Source organism: Lepisosteus oculatus, chromosome 6 (genome assembly GCF_040954835.1).
Source record: "Lepisosteus oculatus isolate fLepOcu1 chromosome 6, fLepOcu1.hap2, whole genome shotgun sequence".
Lineage (NCBI taxonomy): Eukaryota > Metazoa > Chordata > Actinopteri > Semionotiformes > Lepisosteidae > Lepisosteus > Lepisosteus oculatus.
In genome coordinates this window covers 36,338,524-36,365,343 of record NC_090701.1, presented here as the reverse complement: position 1 = coordinate 36,365,343, position 26,820 = coordinate 36,338,524, and the positions used below count along the sequence as shown (strand labels likewise).

General features: G+C 36.9%; 1 protein-coding gene across 1 annotated transcript in view; it reads left to right on the top strand.

The window, feature by feature from the left end:
* phlpp1 (PH domain and leucine rich repeat protein phosphatase 1) overlaps positions 1–26,820 on the top strand; it is a 111,739-nt gene that overhangs the window by 4,851 nt on the left and 80,068 nt on the right. The gene's annotated exons all lie outside the window — the stretch shown is intronic.

The window sequence follows — 26,820 nt, the reverse complement described above, 5'->3', positions numbered from 1 at the left end:
TTTATGTATATAAGAAAGTCCTAAATATGTTGTACTATGAATACAGTTGCCTATGTGATTTAAACATTTCAAGCTTATTAGCACATACAACCTGTTCTGATACCACTGCACTGACTCTGGCATTTTTAAAGCTCTCTTACTCACACCCAAAGCCCTGCATGGCTTAGTTCTGGTTAACCTTAGTGACATGCTCTAAGTTTACCCTCCTCATAGTTGATCTCTAGACTCTGCTTATCTAATCATTCCTATTTCAAAATGTTGAAACTTTGGTGGTGATGCATTTTGTGAAGGTGGAATGTCCTTCCTAAGTACATAAGAGATGGACTATGTCAGCACTTTTAAATTCAGTCTGGAAATGTTAAACTCCTGTATTTCCTTCTGGTTCAGTTTAACTGTCTTACTGTTTATTGATGTTTGGTTTTGTTTATATCCGTGTCTTTTAGTGCTTTTAATGTTTCTCACATGCGAATTACTAAAGTTGTAAATACTTCAATGTGTATATTTCTTATGTAAAAATCGATTTTTTTCCAGATAATACTTGTTCAGACTTGACAAAAATGACTCCTCACTCTTGCATGCAGATAAAATGTCAAAGGTAATCATCAGATTTGTTATTGATACTTGCTTCTCAAATCAGATTCATTTATGAAACATGCTAAATGTGGTCATAGGGCATTGGTAAAAAAGTATAAATAAAACTTGGTATAAGTGAAACTTTCTCAGTTGTATTACACACAATTATATAAGTTATATATACACTATATGCTGTGCATTTCTTCACACTTCACAGTAATATATGTAAATTGAGGGTCAAGTCTAGAATAATATTGGTTGGTCATCCTAATTGTTCTGGCTTCAGATTTGTTCAATTAATATGTGGAATACAAGAAATCAGCTTCTCAGCCTATCAAAAAAGACATCCTTAAATGTTGGCAAGTATTGCGATTTCAAAAAAATTGCTTTCTTGCAATCTTTATACAGTAACACATTGTATTTCTGAAAAACCTTTAGCAGCTCTGTGAATCATGGAAAATTAATGTCCAAGTTCACCCTCATCTTTAGTTCTGAGAAAACTCAGGCCAGCTTAAGTGTTTATGAATACTCTGAACTTGCAGACCATCTTTTAAATCCTCAGAAGTCTCAGGAGTCAGTCATTCAGCAACACCTAGTCAAGAGCAGCAAGTGGCAGTCTAGACTAGATAGTTCCCAACATTTTCAGTCACACGGCACACCTCACTGAGACCATCCAGTAGCAGACACACTTTTCCAAGCTGAGTTGATTGCTCATAAATGACACATTTGCTGCGATTATAGTCTAGAGAGATTTGCAATATAATGCATAGAACAAGATAAACATGGATCACACGCATTGACGCTTCAGATCCAATTCAGAAGACAATAGGGAGCTCTTTTCAGTTTCATAATGTGTAACTGTTTTTAAGTTTTTAAAATTTAGATTTTAAATATATATATATATTTCTTAAATAATTGAAGTGATATGCAATTGTAATTCAATAGAGCAGAGTAAACTGTAAAGTTTAGAAAGTCTAGGAAGTAGCATCTTAGTGGTTTAGTGAAACTCCTGGGCCTGCAATTGTGCACAGAGTCTTTGAATATTGGAGGAATTGATGAGAGAGTCAGCTGCAATCCCTGCTCTGCTGACAAGCACTCACTCCTGTTGTATTTAATTTATTCCAGTGATGAAGATGCATTTTTTTGGCATGTAGTTGGGGAAGAGGACAGCAATAGCATCGTAAGAGACAGTCAGATAATCATGTACTGCATTCAGCTAACATGCGTCCAAAGACAGCTTTTCAAAATTCTTCTCTTTGCCATGTCATTGTGAATCCATCTACAGCACTAGTTTTTCCTCTTTTTCATTTAAAGTCAACTTTTCTGATGAATCAGAAGAACGTGAACTAAATGGATCACTTATGTCATCTTACACATATATAAAGGGAAAGCGGCACTTGAGCTCTTCTTGGAGTGTTTTGCGATGCTGGAATATGAGGTTCAGCACCTTAACAACTGCATCTGCCACTGATGGTACTAGTGGAAACATCTCAAGTTAACCTCCTGCCACTCTTGGGTCCAGCTTGGACTGAAAAGCCTGTAGTTTATCTTCGATTTATATTATCTTGTTCATTCCCTATTTAAGTATTCAGCTCATTAAAAAGGCTAGAAATGTCAGCAAGATATGGAAGATTAGCACATCCGTAATTATCAGATAGTGACTCTTTAAAAGGCAGTTCATGTTTTGTTGAAAACTCTCTTTTCTCCAGAACTCATGAACATCGCCTCACTATGTAACGGTAAACTGTGATGCTTGGCCCCTTTCTCTGTACACAAAAAAGGAACAAATGTGATACCAGTGGCTGTGATTTTATGTAATCCATGCTCTTCAGAGTTTGCTTGTTTTGGTTGCAAGAGCTTGACAGTGCAGGATGCAGTGAATGATCAGAATGTCGGGATTGTGCGCCTTTACTCACCAATTCTTTGGCTTTCTGTGTCATGGAGGCTGTTAGTGCAAATACTGTAAGACATTCCAGGTTTGTTTTGCTTCTTGTAAATATCTAGCTAATAATTTAGGTAATATAATTACCTATAATATTTCCTTTCTAGTCGTAGGACTAGGTAGCTCTTTACAAAACACAAATTTCTCCTAAAGGTAGTTGCCCGCAACATAACCAAACTTGGCCAGTGATTGGCAGCGTCCTCCTATATTAGTAAATTCTTCAATCTGCAAAGAAGCCCCTTGCTAGACACTATTGTTTTTGCAATCTGCCTCAATATGAGCTGACACTGTCAATTTGCCATTTCATGTGATTAGTGTTTTTTTTTACATGTACGCAGGATTAAGGTTTCGCCTGTGGTACAGTGCTTCTTTGATTTTGCAGACTCCCATTGAATGTCAAATTAGTTAGATGTTTTGTTGTTTCAAGTGCTTGAAGTACTAAATGTCTTTGATTACAGTATAAGGATGTTTTGTCTTCAGATGGCATTTTAACTGGGTACCACTGCGATATTTGCCATCTTAATGAAATGTTCAGGTAGGGGACAAGCAGCAACTCCTGTCCAAGATATTCTACAGGCCAGATAACGCTTCTGCTGTCCTGTGTGAACTGTCTCTGAACAGTTCAAGCTTTTTTTCTTGGGGGTTCAGCTGTTTCATCAGTCACTGGATTTATGGAAGAATTGCTTTTTGACTGCACTTCTTTTGATATCAAACTGATCCATTTTTTTTCTTAAATCAGGGAAGGTAAAATGGGAGATATGGATAGGATCAGTTTCACTACGCCCGCTAGCTTGCTTTGTCTGAGTTTACTATCAATAAAAAAGCGTGCAAAGACCTCACTTGGTTTCTGTGTTCTCTTGTCACAATTGTCACTTCATGTCCTCTTAGGCCACCTGAGCTTGACATGTTCATGTTTTAAAATCAAACACCTCACTTTTAAAGGACTCTGCACAGTGGACAACTACTGGTCTAGACTTTAGCAAGCTTTATACCAACGCATACTTACACTGTGACCTGTACTGGATGAACTTCTCAGGATCTCCTTTTTGTGTGTCTTTCTGTGTTCCTTCAGATGACTGGATAACCTGCTAGACTTGTATTCTACCTATAGTGCAGTGTCAGTCTGGGGAATAAGATTGGGAGAAACATGTTGATCTAGCATTTTAGTACATCTTTAATCAGTTCTTTCAAAACCTTAGAATTTTCTTTCCCCATATAAACTGTGACCAATTAGTGGTGATGCCTCTAAGATGCGGTAGATATCTTAGACTGCTATGTGCTTGTAACTTAGATTATTTTAAAACATTTTTGTGCATTACATGTTTACTTCGATATGGCTGTAACTGGAATTCTAGAGCAACCTAGAGTGACCTGGAACCACTGAGCCATGACCTGAGCAGCCCCTCACCCATTATGGGGCTAGAAAGATGATCTAAAAAGATGTAAACAAGCCACAATTTACTGCTTCCATGAATTTGTATATAACATCAACACACAGAAGACACGTCAACTCAGGCTACTTGGAACTGAGCCTTTTCCGGCTGTTGCTTATTATAATCCTGAATAAAGGACTGAATCCATTAGGGTTTTAAAAAGCTTTGTAGAGTTTGTGATTTTTTTTTTTTTAGTTTAGTGGGTGCACAGAAGCTGAATTCATAGTATTCAGTCTTGTGCTGTCTTTCTGACTGCCTGCCAAGCTCTATTCATACCATGCTAAACTCAGGAAGCTTTAGCATTCATCGAGTAAAAGAAGAGGGTTTTAAAAACAGAAATAGTGATTAGCAAAACCTACAGCTTTTTATCAGCCCTGGTTTTCCCAACTGGTAAAATGTAGTTTTTTTTAAAAAAACATTCTTCAGTGTATTTCGTTATCATAAATATTCAGTATTTTAAATTTGTGTGATGTATTGTACACTTATACAGTATTAAACGTTTATTGCATTTTACAGCTTTGGAGAAATTTGATTTAGTTATTGGTCACACTCTGCAATTACTTTCAAATAGTCCTTATAGATATTTCTTTTTTTCATTGACTGCACAGATGCCAGTTCTTCAGTTTGATGAAAATGTTTTGGTAATGCCATGTATGAAAATTAACACCTGGGCTATGTCCTTGTCACAACTCTTGTTTACTACACAGCAAAGTATGAAAAATATCACATTTTGCCTTAACCTTTTTTGAACTATTTTCTTCTCTGGTTAGAATATTGCGGTTAGTTAGACATTTTTTGATAAATTGCCTTGTTTTGCTGGTTTGCTGTTTTTTTTCCTGTATTGCAGTGTGTATAGCTCATTCTTGTGCTAATTCCTTCATGTATTGCATATAGTTTTGTGAACTTTTTTTGCATTCAAAGAACCGGTTTTTATACTTATCTAAGTTTTACTGTAGTAAATTATTTATATTTGGAGGTATTTTGCTCTCAAAATTGGGATTGAAGTTGTATTCTTTGAACGCTTTTAGTGGATTCTGAGCACAAAGCTTTCCCTCATGCATCAGTGCGAAGAGTGTGCAGTTTTACACTCTTTATTATATTTGTCATCTACTTTGCTCTTCATTGATAAACTAGTTTTGAGTGGTGGCCTGTACCAAAGTGCAACAGATCTCTTCCACAAAAACTGAGAGCTACTTTGTTCTCTTGTGCGACTCTCAATACTTAACCATAGCAACAAGCAACCAACCAGTCATGGACCAGAAATTCCCTGAGTGAGACATTGCATTTTATCCTGCTGTACAGTTTCCTGGCAAAATAAATTTGCATAAGGTCTTTTATGCAAACAGTGTTTAAATGCTCATTTCAATTATAAGCGACAACAGGCAACAGTCTAATTCTTTTCCTTTTTTGGTTGACGATACTTACCAGGATTCATGACAGGCTGGACAGAATGTCAGGCAGGTTGTTTTTTGCCTATCTCTGATATATGGGATAGTGAGTGACTTCAATAGCTTTAAATAAGAGACAGTTGACTACTGAATTACGTAGAAAACAACTACCATAATTTATGTAGAATTTGGGGGTCTGTGTTGCAATTATGTTTTAGAATTGCATTATTTAATATGCTTATTTTTTGCCTAGACTTTTTTCAGAAGCCAAAAGAAAATGTAGCAAGGACTCATTACACACTGAATTTGTTTTTCTGCTAATTATTTACTTCACTGTGCTTTCAGTTGCCAATCTGGGTAAAGAATTCAGTATATTCACAGTATTAAGCAGACGGCAGGAGGTTTTTCTAGACCTGCTTGGTGAATACTGTAAAATAGTTTAGATGTTTTTCTTTTTCTGATTGTATCAAAGGGGAGGACTATGCGATGAAAAGAGAGTGTGAAGTACTGGAACTGGTACTCACAGAAACTGACTTTATAGTATAGTTTCTGGATCAAATGTATTAAAGAAAAAGTTATATTTTTCCAAAACTGATAACAGTTGCAAAAATATAATGGAGAGCAGTTTTCGCATTTGTTTAATCCTGTTTTTCTTCTATACTTCATTGAAGTAGCATTCTGAGTGATTTACGAATTCTCTAAAATGTTTTTTGGAACATCTTGCAAATTACAAAAAGTGTGGGTTTTAGCAGGTTACTGCTGCCTTGTGTCACTAAAACCCCTGTGCATTTCAGGGGCAGAGGGAAGTGAGTATACAGCAAAAGTGAGGAGTATCAGCCCACATTCTTTCTCCATTACACAGCATTTTTGTGTTTTTGGGGGAGGCCTGTTTACATAATTGTAAGTATTCAGCATTGCTCTTTCAGAACATTGAGCATTCTACAAACACATCTTTGTATGTAAACGTTGAATCCATCACGTTGGTAAATATTTTAATTTTTGGTGACGTGGACATTGGACCTGTACAGTAAACACAACGATCCCATCTTCTTCAGCATTTGTCACTTTAAGGTATGAAGATATTCACACTAGCCCTGTCTTCATACTGGGTTTTTCTTCTCAGTCGTGCAGAGATAAAGCGTCTGCCGCAATAATAGAACTGTTCGCGTGGGCTCAGATTAGCCATTTTTGAAAACATTAGACCGGAATAAAAAAAGTGACTGTGTGAAAGGTAATCTTACAGTTCTTTTAGTCTTGAGCAGAGGAGACCCATGAGAGAACCTGCAGTATTCAAGATCCTCAAAGGTATTGATGGAATCTACCAAATGCACACTTCAGACTCAACAATGAAACATGACCCACAGGACACAAATGGAAGCTAAGGGGAACTGCCTTTATATATGGTACCAGACAGCCCTTCTTGGCGCAAAAGATTGAGAGAGTCTGGAAGCAGGTTCTAGTCAATGTGTTGAACTAGTTTATTTTATGAAACAGCTGGAAGAGATCCTTGGATCACTTGACTTGAAACCAAACAACCTAATTGGGTTAAAAACCTCCTTCTCCTTTGTAACCATTTTTATGAAAAAAGAGGTGCCTGTTCCTGTGACTGCCCAGTAATTGTAGTGCTCTGTATCAAATTGCAAACAAGGATTCAGCTCTTGGATTATGTGCACTAAATATAGCAAGTGTTGAATTAGGCAGGAATTTAATTGTAAGAATAAAATGACACAACACTATGTATTTGGCACAAAGAATTGTAAGACTTTCTAAAGTAGTTAAGATGCAAACTATTTCCGCTTTCATTTCTAAGCTTGTTGAAGTGTTCTTTTTCAGCTAAACACAGGTGGACCAAGCAAAAGTGAAATTGTGGTTGGTGCTGTTCTTTTTTTCAATTGGGTTATGAAATTTGAAGAGTGGTTCCATATTTGTCTTTGCAAATAAAAGCACATTGTTGGCATCTTTTATTGACAACCCAGTTCTGCTATTGTCATTTCCATTTATAAAGCTGAATTTCCTGAAAGGAGAAGAACTAGCCATCAAGATCTGATCCCATTGCTAGTAGTGAACAAATAGATTTAACATGCCGATTGCTGAATTCAGTATTGCATGTACTCAGCGGATAGATAGAGTGCAACTATTTCTTTTGAAGTTTTTAGATTGGGTTGTATGCTGTTAATTATACCTTTGGTAGGAAAGTAAAGATAAAACTGCTTGGAATTGGGAATCAGATTGCTTATAGTATACAACCAATTTCAGTTGCTGATAAAGAGTTGGCAGGCATTTTTTTTAACCTTGTCAGACTATAATCTAGGGCCAGATACAAACTATCTGACAACTGAGGAATCCCTGATATTTGCATTGGTTTCCCTGGAATGTTAAGAATCCTTGTTTTGGGAAGAACGGAAGAAGGGTTTCATATTACTTACATAACTATGTTTTACTATCTAACACAAAGGGCTTCATTGAAGGATTGGACAGCTACCCTGAATGTTTGTGTCACTAATGGTTTAGAATGCATCTGCTTCTACTCAGGACATTTTATTAGTGACTGTCATGCATGAGTTTTCACTAAATGGCTTAGCATGCAAGTTTATAATGCAGTTTTCAAGATGTACTGTGCTATTTAAAGTGTTCACTGAATTTGAAATTGTGGCCTACTGGGATTGACGCAAAAAGACACCTGAAGAAAGCTTCGCAGCTGAAATGTAGTGTTTCTTTTCTTTACCTTTCAGCATCGAATGAACCTTTACTTGTTTTTTGTAGCCTATGCATACAGATGCAGCTCCCTACTGGAACCCCATATACTTGATTTCGGAGAGGTATAGAAATGTTCTAACTCAATGTTCAAATTTAGGATTTCAGAATCAAGTAATGCTCAGCACCTCTTACTCAAAAAAGCATTGCAAATGGTGTATGCTTCACCAATTTATCTCTTGACCTTTTTGAGTTGTAGCTTTTTTTAAAAAACAAGCCTATTTGCATTCATCACCTTTCAGTGGGTAATTTGTAGTCGAGTCCTATATTTCTCTATAAAACAAAAACGGAGTTAGATGGTGTGGTGGTTTAATTCACTGACTGTGTGCTTCTGCACAGCAGTGACTTAGTACTTACTCACTGAGTGTTTTAGAGTGAGGGTTTTGTTAGTCTGCAGGAAAAAAAAATCCTCAATTGCCCTTTGGAAGTAGACTGTGGAGGGCTTTCACAGATAAGAAAGAGGGTTAAAGAGAATGGAAAACAAAAACACTGAAATCTTTCTTGAAACACCATCTATTTGAAGTTTTTTTTTTCCTTTACACAAAATGTAACCTACTTGTTACAAAGAAAAGAATAAACACAGGATTGTTAGAGTATTCTTAATTGGGAGATAAAATGTGGAAAATGTAGATGTTTTGTAATCAGAATATGCAGTATAATTACATGCAATAATCATTTCTGGATCTTTGCAGACCGTGTTGTTGTGGAAAATTTAGGGCTGTACTTTTTTGCATTCAAAGACTTGAACAAATTCCAGACAGAAGTTAAAAAACTAACTGGTATTTGTATTAGTGTTCTTTTCTCACTAGTATTGTTTAAAATCTTCTAAGCATTGACTCATTAATATTGAACATAAATTATTTTGCACTTGAAATATCACTTTAACATGTCCATTATTCCATTATTAATTACATAATGTGGTGCTACATATACTATGAATATACTCTTGTGTGAATGCAGTAAACTTGCTTTGCTATCACTAGCTATATGCTAGCTATCACTTTGCTATATGATTCTGGAAGGATAAACCATTTCTAATTTTAGTTACAGTTGTATTATTTTGTGTCTGTGATTCATCATATGTGACATTAAGGAACTGTGTTCAAAATGTGAGAATTAAACTCATTACATTATTTTCACCACTGAGCATCTCATCATCAGAAAGCCCAGAGTACCTAGTCAGGGTACAAGGCTGGACTCCTCCCTGGATGGGATGCCAGTCCACTGGAAGAGAGACACACCCCTTAGGGGCATCAATTTGGAATTTGAATTAGAAAATAGAGGGGGGTGGACATGCAAACTCCACAGAGCAGGTCCACCAGTTCAGAAGTGAACCCAGGACACTTTGAGGCAGCAACAAGAACAGCACTGAGTCTGTTTTCCTACTACTTCAGGTGCTCTATTTAAAAAGGTCGTAAATACTGCTGTAGGTACGATGTTGAGATGTTTACAAAATACAATTACGTGAACGCGGCGATTTGCAAAAAAAAAAAGTGATCGATACAGCCACAGCACCTCCCTCCCAAGCTGTCAGTGGCAAGGTGGATTGAGGGATGGTCTGTGCCATCGCATGACTTACTTTACAATCTGTGCCTACAGATCACTCTGGAAACTGTATCCACACAGTCCTTCTTGCAACAAGAACTTTGCTTTTCTGTCGGCTGTAATTTATAATGAAAACTGACATTTCATTTTCGTGTTTCGATACATCTGAATAGAAAGGCTTGTTTTTCCAGCTCTAGTGTTAAATATAATGATGAAGGAGCACCAAAGCAGAAAAGGCCTGAAGTCACTACTAAAGAACTATTTTCTTGATTGCTTTATATTTGCTGCTCACTGTGCTTCTCCCTGGTATACAACAACATGGCGGCAGTTAAACAGATCAGGGTTAATACGGCTCTAATGTTTTATTGCAGATACAGGTTTTAATGCTTTGAGGGCAGTTTCATGAGAATAAGATTGTCGTTGCTGACATTATTTTCCCCATGTTGTGATCTTACCAAACAAGTGATTTCTTCAGTGTGACACTTGCACTTGCTGACTAACTCATCATATTGCAAGATGCGCATATTTGTAGTTATATTATGCATCATAGAATCGTTCAGTTTCATTGACAGCAAGTCTTCCAGTTTATTGTCAGTATTTTTGGAGGAACTATCAAGATGCGGTTTCAGCAAAGGCAGTGGTTGTATGCCTTAGTTTTGTATTATCTGACCGTGAGTTACAAGATGGGTGGTGTGTTTGAAGCATTTTTTTATAGGCTGATTTTGAGATGCTGATTTCCACCGACATACCTGTGTGCGTCTCTGTTTTGGATTCTTCACTCTAGCCTTGTAAACTCTGAGCTCATGCTGGGCATATTGGCATATAGGTTTTTACAACTTTTAGCTATGTGAGAACTAAGTATGCCTGAGAGGTCGATTCCACATCCCATTCCAATAACGTCTTAATTTCATTTTCTTGTTGCTTCCTTCTGGTCCTCCAATTGGCCTTGCTTATAGGAATATTAACAGAATCATTATGTGGTATTTGTTTGGAATTGTTTGCTCTTTCAGTTGTTGCTGGTCTTTTACGTTTAAAAACTATATACTGTAGTTTTCAGATGATTTCATGCTTTTATACCTTTTTACAAAGGTTTTCATAAGAAACCTTTGTTGTTTTACTATAATGAAAACTGACATTTCATTTTTGTGTTTCAATACATCTGAATAAAATGCTTGTTTTTCCAGCTCTAGTGTTAAATATAATGATGTAACCCTTGGTTATAGATTCTAGTTCATAAGTTAATTTTAGTTCATATAGTATGATGTTTCTCTGTTTCCCTTGTGAACCAGTAGGTTAAAATGTTTAGGTTCACTTTTATTCCTGGTCAATTTTTAAACGAGTTGTTTTTACTCTAGATTTTACCAAAGCCTTATTTGAAACAAGATTGGTAATCTCTGAGATGTGGCTTTTTTTGCAAACAGAATAAACAAGAAGAAAAAACTCCTTCCTTCTGTAGTGTGAACTATAGCACACAGCCTTCCCCTTGTTTCTGTAACTCCAGCAGACGTGCAGTGAGCTTCTCATCTCCTCAGAGAGTAGTCCATGTGGCAATATCTACTACTAGCCTTCTGAATTTGTGTAAAATCATGTTATAGAGCAATGAAATACATTGTTATTAACTGTCATTAAGTCATTCCACAAACCCCATTCTCTTTATCATTGGGGTAATTGATTTATCTTTTCATAGCTTAATAGAAACGTTGATTGTAATAAAAGCAAAACCCGTCTCTGGGGGCTCAAGACTGAAGCTGCCGAGAGGAATCTTGGCTCTGTGCCAGAGGATGATGCCATTGCTACTTCTGATGCATTGCAAGCTGAGGCTCTGGCTTCTCTGCTTAAGGAAGCGGTGGAGTGCTGCTCCATACATTAGTTTAACAATAAGGCAATGTTTCGAGAGCTGAGGTATCCTGTGGTCTTTTTGGGATACTTTGCAAGTCTTTTTTTTTAATCTATAGAAGAATCACGTCCAGGTTTTGTTTAGTGCTGAGAAGATAAAATGACCAACAGCATCCCTGATAGAATGATAGAAGTATGACACTACTTTTGTGTGCATCCTCAGAATACAGTATCTCGGCTGGTGTTCCTGATATATTGGTGAATCCTGGCTGCATGAGATTGGCCTGTTCAGATTCTCTGTTGTGTAGACACACTCGAAAAAAGCAAAGAAACTGCCTTACTTTCTCCGAGAGCAACTGAAGTGCTTCGGCATTTTGACAATAAGGAGTGATGTTGATGTTGGGCATAAAATTTAACACTTGATTTCTCAGATCCACAAGAAATTTTCTTTATTGGTTGAAAATGGTGTAATAATGGTAATATCAGAATATACATAAGTCCCGTATCAGAATGTGCAACCTTATGACTCATATCTTATACTTTATTTTCATTGTTTCTGATTTTGAATTAGTATTTACTGAGGAGTGATTATTATTTTACATTTGGCTAAAGGATTACATTCATCACTTAAATACTAGTTTTTAGATCTTTGCTATGCACATGGCTGAACTATAGCAAAATTGTGATGCCTTATTCTCTATTTTTTATTGTCCATTACTGTTACTTTTGTGAGGCAGACCAAATATTCAGATATAGAAAGCTTTGGTATGTAATAAAAGTACTGAATACAAACAAGCCTTGCTGTGCAGGGAGTGAAGGGTTCGAATACAGTCCAGGATAGGCTGGTGTCTTGGTTTCCCAGTTTAACTGAGAATTTTCCCATGTGCAGGGTTATTAAATTCCCCTTGCTGGTGTGAGTTGTCCTCAGTGTAGCTTTTAAACAAAGATGAAGAGAGCTGACTACATGGCTTAAAAAGAGCTCTCTGCACCAAGTTCAAAGTTTAAAGTAGAATTCCTGTAACTGAGTTGTCGCATGTTACAGAAGAATATGAGAGCCTAGGCTTACAAAATCCGCTCTCTCACAAGCAGCCACTTGGAGGCTTCATTGCAAATCTAAAATAAGGATTCCTAAATGGTGCGATAGAAATATATTTGAGATATTAAGAGGTGTCCCCTAATTTTTTACTAATTAGCCCTAAAATATGGTCAGATGAGTACATTGGAACCCCTTTGGCTTTAGCAGCAGCAGCAGCTCAGGGAAAAGAGATATTGATTCCGTAATGCTGTTTGACTTCCAGTGCCTTCTACTGTAGTAGTAATTCAGACATAGCTTTCTAAAATATTGAGGCTTACTGGCTGACAAGGTGGCAGCTAGGAGAATTGTGATATTGATATCTTCTGTGCTGCTGCATAACTGATTTCTCCTCACTGCATTTGGCTATTTTAGTTGAAAGGAAATTTTCCCACAGTGTCTTTATGTGGGAGTCTGCTTGTAAAATGAACTTTATGTGCCATACCCACAAAATGAATAGTTTTATTTCAGTTGGTGCCAACAGCTTGTCCACACAAGCCTTGTAGCAGTGATCTGGCAGGGTTTTTAGCAGCATACTCTTTACATACATCTTCCCTCTTTTTTTTTCTTTGCTTAAGTTTGTTGAAATGGCTTTACAAGTCGAAACATGCAAACTGAGGCTTATCATGTAATAAACCTAAGGAAATTAAATTTATAGCTTAACTGGTCCATTATTTTTTTTCTATTATTCAGAAGTGCTGCAGGGGTAACAATTTACTTTTTATCAACACATTTCAATTAACTTTGGGCTTTTCTGAAGAGATCCTCCTTTTTACTTCTCCAGTATAACTTACTGATAGAACAAATCTTTAATAGAGTATAAAGTCTGAGGAGTAAACTAGGTATTTCTTGAAAGAAATTGTCAATAAAATTGCTTTGATCATTTTTTCCAAGTAAACAAGGCCAAAAAAATACTGAATTTTACACGTATGAAAGCAGTCATTTGTTTTGATTATGTGTTTTGTAATTAATACAAGGTGTGATGCACGATGGGCACTTTGCAGACAATTGCTTTTGTCTCTTAATTTGGTGTGAACTTGTGATAAGCAGAAAGTGGTGTTCATCAGACACTAGTTATTAGAAACCTTGATCACCTTGAGTTGTCACAGACCCATGGAGTTTTGAGTATTTTGATTTTATGTTCTTTTCGAATGTGGGGTTAACATTTGTCAATTTCCTCTGTTTCTACTAGACCTTTGAGGCTCTACGTAAGCCACTAAGAGCTGCTTCAATATGAATTCATTGTGCATAATGAATAATACCATAATAAAAGATACGTTGGTGTCTGCTAGCACAGTGGAATTAGCCTTCTGGCTGTTTGGCTTTTTATTTTTCTGCATAGATTGTTTGCTTGCTAACTAACTTCTGTAGTATTGCTTGAAAAGATTTCTCAAAGCTAATTTTGATGAAATGGGGTGGAACACAATTTAGATTTGCTCAATTTTCAAAGCCCTGAAGCTGAAGTGTGTGCAACAATCATATGCTTCCCTTTTCAATTTCCTTCAGGCCTTTGGGGAGCCTGTTCAGAATTCCCTCACATGGGATTTGAGAAGTGCAATCTCAGATTCAAGATAAATTTTAGACAAGGTAGGTTTATAGAGTTTTATCTGTGACAACCTCGTCTTTCTAAACAAAGTGTTGACCAGAAAGCTTGAAAGCTTAGTGTGGTAAGGACCTTGAATGCACCTTAAATGGTACATTCAAGTCCGGTACCCAGACACAAGAATGCCCATAGGACTAGTACCTTCAATCTAAAAGGCATGTTATAGGACAAATGTACTCTGAAAGTACCTGCCAAGCCATTAACTTTCAAATTTGATGTATGCATCTTTAGTGTATGTCTTGTTTTGGAGAAAAGTCTCCTGTAGGTTTGAGAGATTGAGAGAGCTCATAAGCTATTAAAATCGTCATCCAACTGGACTTTACTGTTCTTTTCCAACTGTTTTATATACAGGAAATAACATTTTTACTTGCTTTCTTTGTTGATGCTAAAGATTTCATGTAAAGAGGTGTAAAAAAAAACATTCAGGCAATTCATTCATTGCTAAAACCTCTAGTTCCTTTGCAGCTTTCAGAAAGCAAGGTACTAGGATTAAACCTTGATTGATTTTAGAGTTTTAGAGTGTTAGTCTAAAACGCCTTCTAACAGAAAACCTAGTTTTAGAATATATAAGTTTAACAGACAAATAAGCACTGTGCAGGTTTAGATGGATCTTTTATTTTGGTGCAGAAGAAGGCTGATTTTTATTACAAAATGAAGATTCTAGATTAATCAACTTAGATGATGATTATTAGTATAATATGATGTGCCTAATTTATTAGAAATAAAAAGAGTATTTGGTGAAGATGAATACATAAAAAAAAATCAAGCCACCGTGTCTGTCTTTTTTTCACATTGGTTTCCTCCCACAGCTCAAGGACCAAGCATTTGTTTTTCCCCAGATGGTTCCCCACACATTCGTTGCATGTTATGTCTTCCAGAGATGATCTGGCAGAATGGGTTTGCATGTTTTTTGCCTTGTTTACTTCGTTGGTTTATTCACTGCAGTCATGGCAACGCACTCTCAAACTGTAGCTCCCAGCTTTGCTTGTATTAAACACTGTTCTTTAAACGAAGCTGTACTGTTTGAACGGTCTGCTGAGCAGAATGGAAAAGAAAGACGGACGTACCCAAAAGTTAATACATTGCCCGTTCGAGTTAGGTGCGTCCCCAAGCCAAGTTCACAGGGGCTAGACCCGTGGCGGCAAGCTGGCGATCGGCCCGGCATGGATCAGCTTCCACTACCACACCTCGCTGCACCGTCATGGAGGAGGCTTCTCCAGACACTGGCCGCTGTGGTGGCCTGTGACGAAGCTGATCTTCTGGAAGACGTGTAAAAACAGCAACCTTAAGGGAAGTGGCTGTGTACAACATGGTGTGAAGTGGGGGGCTGCATGCTAATAGAAGCCCAGGCCTTTGATGTTTTGAAACCCCGTTGTTCGCCAGTGGTGCAGTGACATCATGTGCAGCCATTACAGAGGATGGAGACATTGTTCCTTTGTGGGAGTGGAGGCATTAGCCGATCTGAACAGTCTACACTGTGAGCTGATACTGAATGGTTTTTAATGGGAAGGGGAGTTGATATGGAGAGAACATTTTATTTTTGTGCGTTTCGGCAGAGTGTGTTTTTTTTTTTTTGGCTCCAAACTTTGCCAGGGTGTTTGGAAATGTTTGTTGGTCGTGCCATACCACTTTTATTTCTTTGTTTAGGATTAATCTGTCTTGAAGCCACCATGAGTAAACTGAAAAGAGGAATTGGTGGATTATAGGGCCTAGAGACAGTGTTTTTTTTTGTTACAGAAATAGTCCTGCAGCAGTCGGATGTCTTTTTGCTTCCTCAGATGTATTTTAAAAACAGGTTTCACAAAGCTTCCAGTGGTAACTTATAGTTTCTGAGCACTAGTAGTGAAGCCTTTGTCACAGTATGTATTATTTCTTTTGTAGCAGTGCATAACCAAATGGATTATATTGCTATTATATTGTGGACATGTTTGTCTTTCAACCAAATTAATTGATATCGACTTACACATTTCACTTCTTTCTGGAGTCATTGCATACAAGGTGTAACTAATAATTAATGATCATAGTTTATATATTGTAGTGCCATCAAATACATACTTCCTTTGATTAGCTACCAGTTGAATATAATCACGCTATAATATTGTTCTTTAGAAAGTGACGTTTTCTAGTTAAACTTTTTTCCAGGTATTTAGAATTGCATCCTACATTTAAAGGTGATTTATATTGTCAATCTGCAGCCTTAATGAGCGTATTCTGGTTAGATATGTGAAAGAATGTGATACTGAATAATTATTCCTGTTTAAACACAGTCTGCATTGGCAGTCTGTACAGACAAGAAGCAACTCTCAGTAACAATGAAATGACTGGAAAATTTAAAATGGTGCAAACTGGTTATTTAACTTTCCCAACTATAACATTGGAGATTTTTCTTGTAATTTACTAACGGTGGGGAAACAGCTACTGGAAAATGAAAATAACAGATGGAAGATAAAAAGGAAAGAAAAACCTTCAGCAATACTGTCAGCATTTTAAAAGGTCTTTTGGCCATCTAATAAAAATATTATTATTATTATTATTATTATTATTATTATTATTATTATTATTATTATTATTATTATTATTATTATGAATTCCTTACACTTATAAATTAGGGGATATAACCTCATTTTGATTTGAGTAAGTACATATAAAGTGTCATATGTGATGCAAACACAAGAAAGGTTTCAAATAATAGGGAGACCATTCAGCCCATGTAGCCTGTTTGAATGTTAGTACTTTATTTAAAGACATTTTGACTTTGAATTGCAGTACTATCACAGGGGCTTTTACACAGGTAATGATTACCATCCATTGCCTTATTGTTCATTCTTTTTTTTCCCCTTAGTACGCACACAGTGTATCATTTTTGATGATAAATGTTTTGTAACAGGTTATGCAATTGGTTAATTAGGCTTTGTGTTTTTCAGTGGATGAATTAAACAGTAGGAAAATAGGAAGGTGCAGAGAGGAAAGACATGTGCAGCACTGACTTCTTTGAGGACAACCGGACCTTGCATAAGATCTCTTAGCGAGTTACAAAGAGAGGATGAGGAATCTCTGAGTGTAGAAATGCTTTCTGGCATGTGGCAGTGCTTTATGTTTCATGGATAGTCATTGTCCTGATCACTAACACTGACAGGACTGTGCTCGCAATGTCAAGATCAATTCTGTGGGGTATAACGTGCTGGCAGCTGCATGACTGGGAGTCTTTTCTCTCTGTGTGCTTTCTTTCCCCTTGTGTAGAGAATAAGACCGTGGACATATAATCCTTCTGCGTGCTGCTCGGATTTGGGAGGACATTCTAATCTTGTGGAGGGTGTTGATTGAAACAGAGCCATTTGTTTCCATGTCTTTACATTTTTAGTATATTTTCTGATTCAATAGGTTTATTTTATGTTTTTGACTGATTTTCTGTCAAATGGAAGATATGTGAACATTTCTCATCACTGTCACTCTTGGAGTTACTTTCTCTTTAGACAGAACTTATGTTTGTATTCTGCACTATTTGAAGCTCTCTACCACAGGTTTCCAGAGCTCCGGTACCTTTTGTGTGTTTTCATAAATGCCAGCAGCTTGAGGGGAGAATTACTAATGCGTTCTGTTTAGAGATGCTGCTGACCATGGAGCCTAATCCTTTCTGGCATCATCCATCTTGGGTGTGTAAGACTTAAGACAATCCATGTGACAATCCACTATCATTGTGTATTTGGTTACTGCAGAACTTATATAGATACCAGATTGATACTCATTAGCTGACACGATAATCCTATTGATCAGTTAAGGAATGGTAATGGAAATGGAGTCAATTGTAATATCAAATATAAGTAAACTGGTTTTACTAACAGCCATTTCATCTTCAGAGGTACTGTAGGTGTCATCAGCTAACAAATCTACCTTCAGAACATCAAGATTTCTAAAGTTGCATTCACTCGTTAGTTTATGGATTGAAAAAGTACTACTTGCATGGGATCAATGCTTGAATACAAGACATGACATTCTTGTCTTTGGGTACTAGATTTCTTGCCTTGTGTAGCTCAGTCAGGGTCAGTGGGGGTGATTAATTAGGCAACACATTTTATGACATCTGCATATTTTTGTTGGATCTTCCCCATTTGCTGTAGGGCTCTCATTTGTAGTCTAGTATTGAATAATTAGGGAGGGTGCTGGGCTGATAAGCTTTGGGCTGCCAGTCAGATTGACATCAGTTCTTTAACAGGAGAATTGTATGTTTCTGAGGCTTCTGGACTTGTTTAAGCCTTGGGCAATATCTATCCTGTCCCTAGTGCTAGATTCGGAAGAACACATCAGATGGTATTGCATTTTTCTTTAAGCACATACTGTACAAGCTCACCCCATATGCCTATAAAAGAACAAAATCATAATCACCCAAGAACATAACATGTGGACCTATATCCTGTGTACATGTAGAGTTCCCCTCCGGAATAGGATTTATCACTCCCCAGTAAAATGAATGAGCTGCTCAGTCTCAATAATGAATTATGAAGAAGGTTATACATTAAAGTGCAAAGACATGTTTGTATTCAGCAGATATTCCATGAACAGCTTGTAGTACTACCTTAAGGCAACTAGATATGCAATCAGCAATTTCTTGAAGTAGCCTAATATGAGCCTGGTAATTTATCCTGTGGCTGTGTAAGTGTGTCCTTCAGGTTGTTTTCTTTTTTTTAAGAATCTTAAAAGCAATTCCCCAGTATGATGTTGCTCCCTGTATTCTACCGGGCCATGTCTGGTCTCTGAGCTCCTGTAGAGGTTAAAGGGTTGTTTATTGCAGTACATCAAGCCATTTGTTCTTGAAAGTCACTTTTCCTTTGATTCAGATTATCTCCACCTGTCCTTTCTTGCCTTAATGGGTCATTTTGTTTTTCTTTTTGATATGATGTTCAATATTTGTTTTAAATAGGCAGCAGTGTGGAGATGTGGTTAAGGCCCTGCACTCAGAATCTAGATGGTTGAGGGTCCAAATCCTATGTGAAGCACTGTTTAGCGAGGTACTTCACTCAGATTGCTCCAGTGAAATACCCAGCTCTTAAAATGGTTACAAATGCAAGTTGCTTTGGGTAATGAAAATAACTAATTAAAATTGAGTGACTGCAATGTCTTTATTCACTATAAGATCCCTAATCAGGAAAAGTGTTGATCATTAGTGTCAAGTAAGTTTATGCTTCACTTTCCTTAAATTACACTGCATGTCATGACCAGTGGTATTTAATTTATGTATATTTTCTTGGAGTAAGCGTGGCACAATTGTCCTCTTCAGTTATTTGCAGAACGTCCATGACTTCCGGTAAGGGTTTCTTGACACAAGACCAGTGAGAGGATAGGTATATAAATTCACCTGTTGGAGTAGAACATTGAAAGGACCACTAATTATAAATGCTTTTATCTCTGAAAATGTCATTGACAGTTGGCAAGAACTTAAAGTAACTTGAAATTCATAAATGCTAACTCCCCTCTATTCCTGTGGAGCCTTGTGTCTCTCTGCATATGAGACTGGGTTATAGTTTTTAAATTAGATATGGCTATTCAGTTTAGAAGGGATTAACCTGACTTCCGGGCAGTTAAAACTATATTGAGGTTACTCTCAGAAATGTTTTGAGCCTTGCACATTTTAGCACTCTTGAATTCTTAAGTTCCTGTTCATGACTTGATGAAAGCCAGCAGACTCCTACAACTTGGAGCCCCCAGGTTGGTTTTGATGCTCATTGACAAATGCTTTGCTTTCTCGGTCAGCTGTAAGCCTCCTTGATGCTTTAAAGGTGCAATTTTAGGGCTTCCTTTATATAGTATGAATAGCGTATGTAATTGAAACAAAACCATATCTTTCTGTATTTTGGATGTCCTGGTTTAAACTGGTTATGAAATCTGTGATGAACTGTTCTTAATATCAATTCAGTCTTTTTGTTTTACTAAGCCTTCTTGCATTTGTGAAGTTAAAAGCTGTATCTGAACATTATGTATACTGATCTTACAAAAATTCCTAGTCCCCACCAGACTCCCCCCTCTTCTCCAAAGAAGTGATTATCATTGGTTTAATGGCCAGTAGAGCTATAAATCCTGATCTTGAAATTGTTCTGCTGGATTGTACTCAGTGCATCAGGATGGATGGGGAAACCCAGAATTAGAGCCTGCTAGCTGATCTGCTAAGTAGGTTGGCTCCAATCAATCAACTTAGTTGGCAAATGCATTTTATTTACTCACTCTTCCTAGTTGTGAAACTATTTCAGGCAGTATTGTCTAAAATTAAAAGGGCAAGATTAGAATCTACCAGCAGGGTTCCACTTTATTGCTTTGATCAACAGCAGTCTGAATAATGTAATCCGACATCTGCAGCTTTTGAAATGTGACTGAGGTCATGAAATCTGCACTTCTTTTCCCCCACTGCTGAAGAATGTTTTCAAAAAGTTAAAAGGAAAGACATACTATTTTGTGGAAAAAAGCACATTTGAATTGTATATGGCTTCTCTAGTTTTTGAATTGGCCCCTATGAGACCACAGTGAAAGTCTGTTCTAGTTGAAAGAGCACAACTGCAGTAACAGGGGGCAACTCAATAATACATATTTGATTATAAATGTCCTTTTAATCTGAAATAGTGAGAAATGGTGTTTGCTGTTGTACTTCACTATTTATCTTTGACGGTATTTCAGCAGCTGAAACACTGGTCATAGTGTGGGCCTGATTGTTATTTATAATCTTTTTCTGTGTGAGTCGGGTTACTGTACCTCTGTATTCTTCTTTTGAATGCCTTGTTTCTAATGTATCTGTCATTCTACATTGTTACAGTTTACAGACCTTCCAAACATAATGATGTAGTTTAAAGTGAGTTTGCAGATTTACTTTCACTGTTACACTTCAGATTTAATAACATCCTTATTTTTGGTGGTTTTTATATTCATGTTGATTTAAAAACTTTTCAATTTAGTAAAGAAGTTTCCAGGGCTATTACCCCAACATCTTTTAAGAAATGACCAAATGAGATCTTTAGATCAATTGGTTACTGTCACGTAAAGAAGCTAGATGGGCTGAATGTCTTCCTTTCATTTACAAGTGTTGATTCTTATAAGGGAAGAAACTTGGCATCATAGTATGGTTTAGCATTATTTCTATAACATTATAGAAGGGTTTCCTGTCTAAATAGTGTATTCTTTTGCTGCCTCTGCATAGCTTTCATGTCTGTTGATTGGTCATTGTAATCAAGTGTGCCCTTTGCCTATATGATGATCTACTGTTACAAATGGGCAAATCGGTAAAATGATTTTATACCTTTGTGACCTTACACAAGTAATCCATTACATTAATTTAAGGGGTAAAGATAATGTTTTCATTCAGTATGTTTGGACACATTAGCTTAGCCTAATCTTTGAAAGGTTTCAAAGATAATTTTAAAGAGAATTTAGAGAACAGTATTATTTTAAATACTGAATATTGCGCATAGTTTCAGTCCCCAAGTGACAAAAAGGCATTGCTGCTCTGGAGTCAGATCACATGAGAGACAAAATGCATTCTGGGACTTAGAAAATGTCCTACACTGACGTTGAACAGAGAAGACTGAGAGAGGACGTAATACAGTGAAACATTATTTACATATGTAGGAAGCTGCAGTGCTACTATTAAGGGTGTTTGCTATTTCTATTAAGGGGATGCTTGTCCTACTACTTTTGCCAGAGTGCCTAATGGAAGAATTCTGCTTGTAAATAACACTTGATTGGTTGTATGTGTAAGGGAGAGGATTACCAAGGACAGTGTAGAGCAGTGCAAGAGCTGTCAACACCAGTGTTGATCCTATCAGGACCAAAGCCAGAACTCTTTATCAGCAACTCACCATAGCAAGATGTGAGCAGCTCCTACATGATTGGGCCCCAACTGAGCGTGAAGAATCAGATATTTTCAGGACTTGGTCCCTGAGTGAACATAGCGGCTTTGTTTCCCTAAACCAGTTTATTCAAGCTGTTCTACCGTTCCTGAACTTGACTTAACATGCCGGAATTAGATTAATACTTTAGCTTTGTAAGTTTACAACAGGTGTGGCTGATTGGACACCGCTCCTTTCCTTCTCTCTTCTTTTTATTGTAAAAACACCTCTGCTAGCAGGTTTGTGGGAAACTAGTGTTTTGGTAGAAGCAATTGCTTATAGCAATCCAATCACTGCTAAGTATGTGTTATTGAAAACTTATTGATGTCATGATCCAAACTGTAATTTTCTCTGTTTAAGAATTCTTGGGTAGGTCCAACTTGTGCTAATTACTTGATTTCTTCTTCTTTCACTGGAGGAGATTCAGGGACCCCCTCGGAAGGAGGAGAGCTTTGCATGGTGTCATTTAAAAAAATATTTCTATATAACAACAGTCTACAGCACAGTAGTAACAAAGGGACCTTGCTGACAATATTGTGTCACAGTTTGGTACTATTTGTTGGTGCTATTCCTTTGATTTCAGTCCCACAAACAAAATGGAGCTTTCCCAAAAATGAATACCTCATGCTTCCGTTTTTTGTTTTCTTATTCTATGTAATGTTAAAGACCTTATAAATATGTTATCTGCTTGCATCTTATTTCCTGAATTTGAAGGTATTACATCCTATCAGTGTTTCATTGTTAACTCTGAAAGTAAGGAAAGACCACCGGGCAGCATCTTATGTAACAGTCTTTAATAATTAATGAAGGAAGTTGTTTGTTGTACACTGAAGGCTGCCCTGAACTTCAGTCTGAGATAAGGACAGGACATGAAGAGCTTTGTTTACCTGCTCCTAGGTGTAGTTCCTAGTCATTTCTCTCATTTGGTCTCTGCCTCTCTATCCTCACTCATCAGCCTGTCTGTCTCTGTCAGCCTCTGACTGACTCTCAGTGCCTCGGTTTGGCTGTTGTGGAGTGCATGGATTCACATGGCCTCTCCATGTGACACGCAGCTCTGCCAACACCCTGGACGCCTACTGCCTTTGCTGTTACAGGCCCTGTTAAATGTGAAACAAAAAGGGGGAAACAAATTCTTGCCAGCAAGAATGCATCTCCATGAAAGATATTTGCCAATCTATTTCTTTTTAGATTTTTAGCATGCCTTTATTGAAACATTTCTGAATGTTTTTTTTCTCGTTTGCTCTGAAATGTACTTTTTTAAATCCGTTTGCATTTCTCACTACGTGGAATTGGCTTGAGCTCCAACAAACTGCTGTTATTGGGATGCTTGCATGTTTTCTGGTTGTATCTTTTGAAATTGTGGTTAGCAGACTTGCAAAATATTCCTTTTCAGCAGAGTTTCTATTTCTGATTGTCCAGACTTGATTGTCTGTGTATTCAGCAGTTACTGTATGAATGAGTGCCTTTCCTTTCTGACATTGGCAAGCTTTCAGAAACATATAAAACTTCAAATGCTATGATATAAACCTTACAATATCCCAATAAATGAATTTTAAGGTTGCAAACATCAGGTTTTTTGCATTCAGTTTTTATGTGTTAAATATTAGCTATATGGATGGTTATAAAGTGATTAAATCATAATGTGTTAATCCTATAAATATGCACATCAAACTTAGATTTTCTTAAATTGGCTAGGGTTATTCTCTACATTGCGATACCCGTTTCGAAAATGTAATCTTTATTAGAATGTATTATATAATGGCTATTGCTTTAATATAATGTATAAGGCTACACATGAATACACACCCCCACACACTTACAACATTGTAGAGCATGTGCAGCACAGGCTTTTCTGACCTTCCGGGCATTTTGCTATTTTACCAAAAGGGAGCTTTCAGCATCCAGTTAATTAATTCAGAAGATAAAATCCAGTTTTCTGCTACTTGTTCCTTCGTGTTGATAGTTAATAACACTGTTCTGTATGAGAAAGAAATAAAAGGGGAAGTCTATAATAAATAGCAACCAAGCACAGTAAGTCCAATGCCACTAAGATGACAAATATGGACAATGTATAGATATATACATTTGAGTGCAATTAGACTGTCCAACATCCTAGTTTCACTGTCAAGTATTAAAATCAATTACAGCAATGTTTGTGTGTCAAGTGCGCCTGTATAATATAATGTATATATGGTAAGTTTTACCCTGAAACTATTATTGTATCTCAAAATATAGGGAATAACGTATTGAATCTTTTGAGGCATCAGATTTTCTCCAAGTCACCATGTTTTCATGTCGTGAAAAAACTGAAAGCAAGATAAATGCAGAATACATTTTAAAAATCTCTAGTTTTGCTTTAACCTAAAGGAATTAGTGTCTTAGTCATACTTTATTTTGCTTTAATCCTCTTGGCATTTGTTTTCTGAAATTGCTACTTCTATGTAACGAAATGACAAAACGGCAATGCTATTAACGTTTCCAAATGAAGTATGTTGATAAAATCATACAAGCTAAAAGTAAACACCCTTGTTGAAGATTAAAGTAAACAATACTTGATGGTAAACGAGTGCTGCTTGGCATTTAAGAAAAAAAATACATGAACTATCTGTACCTGGTTTATTCTGTTTTTGTATTTCGGAAGATTTCCGGTGGCCAGTGTCAGTAGAAAAAAAGAAGAAGCTTTTTCTGAATTCTAAACATGGTTGCACTTCTTTTCTTTACCTCGCTGTTAATGTAGAGCGAGAGAGGGAGGGACAGGTCAGACCTGAATTTTAAATGGCCTGTTCCATTTCTGTCAACAACAGGCATTATTAATGCTGTACCACAGCACGGGGAAACCCAGGAAGGCAAGCGAACAATAGCCACATGAAGGCAATAAATCACTGGAGTGCGCAGGCTGGGTTGAAACATGCCCACTGCGCTTGCTGGAGGTGTGTGTTGGGGGAGGTATGAGCTGTACACACTGTAGCAGAGCTGTCTTGCTGATGCACTGCACATACTGCAGCCCCTACGGCAGACCTGAATGTGTCCGTCTCTTAAGAAAACGACATTTGTTAGGAGTGTTCTAGGGGCAGCTAACAAGTTTTCAGGAGAAAAGCATCGGCATTGATCACCGAAGTGGAAGTGCATTTAAATCCGAGGAGGCACTTTGTGCCACAAAAGGTTGTGCGAGTCTAGAAGCCCAGCCTTGCCGTCGGCTGGATGAGATCTTGGATCAATTAGTCAGCAACTAGCAAATGAGCTATGTGGGCTGAATTGCCTCATGTTGTTTTAAACCTTTCTAAAGTTCTAGCACTTATAAAGTGTGTATTCCCATTTTATGTTTCAGACAATTAAATCGTTAGCTGCATACTTATCCCTGCTTTTTCAGGTGGAATGGAGATTTCCTTCATTATTCAAATTCTTTGTTTGACGCCCATTAAACGAATGGGGCAGACAACCCACACTAAACTTGCATTTCTTTATGGATTGTGGGAATGGATTTACCAACACTTTATGAAGAAAATGTATATTTTTAAGATATTTTGAGATTTATTGATCCATTTTTGTATCGCGATGAGTATTCTTTTCAAAATAAGTCTGGTTCGCCTATAAGCTAAATCTCCTTCAGGTAGTGTAATCAGAGGCCAGGAAACCCAAGTCTGTGCCATTCCACAGCTAGAAACACCAATCCGGTATCTGTTGCAAATTGTGCTCTTTGTGGAAGATATTGCTGGTTGTTATATTAAACCTGAGAGAGAGAGCAGCAGGCCTGTCTAATGTTTCATCAAATGATTTCAGGAGCTTTATTCAAGAGCTTGGCACTGTGTAAAACAAAACATGTAAAAGCTGCCACATGCTCTTTGAAGTTAATTTAGCTGTTTTTAGGGCTTCTGTATATCCAATGTTGTATGCATACATTGAAAAGAAGAAAACATTTCAAAGTGTCTTACAGTACTGTTACAGCTACATAACGTTTTGTTTTAATGTCCGGTAATACACTTCAGAAGCATGAAGCACCTGAACTAGGTTATTTTTGACAGACCTCAAATTTTAGGGATGGATTTGTAGTATGCAGTGGAATGACTGCTTCCACAGCTCAAGTAAAGCCACTTAAACTGAAATACCACAAGTGTTTTTCCTATATCTGATGTACTGTAGAAGTCAATGTTTGTTACTAAGCAATTCACGTGAAAATAGACGCTTTAGAGTTCAATTGCACTTTTGGGCTCTCAGGCTATTTTTTACATATTAATTTATGTATGATAAAATGTGATGAAGCAAAAGTTTTTGTTAATAGTGTATTATTTTTTACACTAAATGTTTTATAGGTAACATTTAAGATTGAAAGTATTCAAAGTACTCAAAAATAAATTCTACTTTTCAATGCCTTTGAATTTGAAATGACTGAATACTGAATTTAGACTTTGTTGAAATAGTTTCTTTTTGCTCTGTACTTGATGCGTGTTTATTTAGTATCTGTTAAGACAATTTAAAAAGACAGGGAAGTAATGCTGCAATATTGTACTTTAGAAACAAAAAAAAATATTTCTAGAACACTCGTGGTTAAAATGAGATTCATTACCTGTCTTGAATATCAGCTCAATTTTAGGATCATGTCTTGCTTTGCCCCTACTAAACCGCCCTATTGGTTCCTCTTTTATTTTTTATGGTTAATATTAGTGATCTAAAGCATGATTTCACTTGAAAGATCTTTCTGTCTGTGGTCATTTTGTAAAGACTTTTGTCTGTATTTTCTGTGTATTCTAAATATTTAACGCACTCCTACAGTGAGTAAGCAGTAATATCCACACACTCTTCAGACTG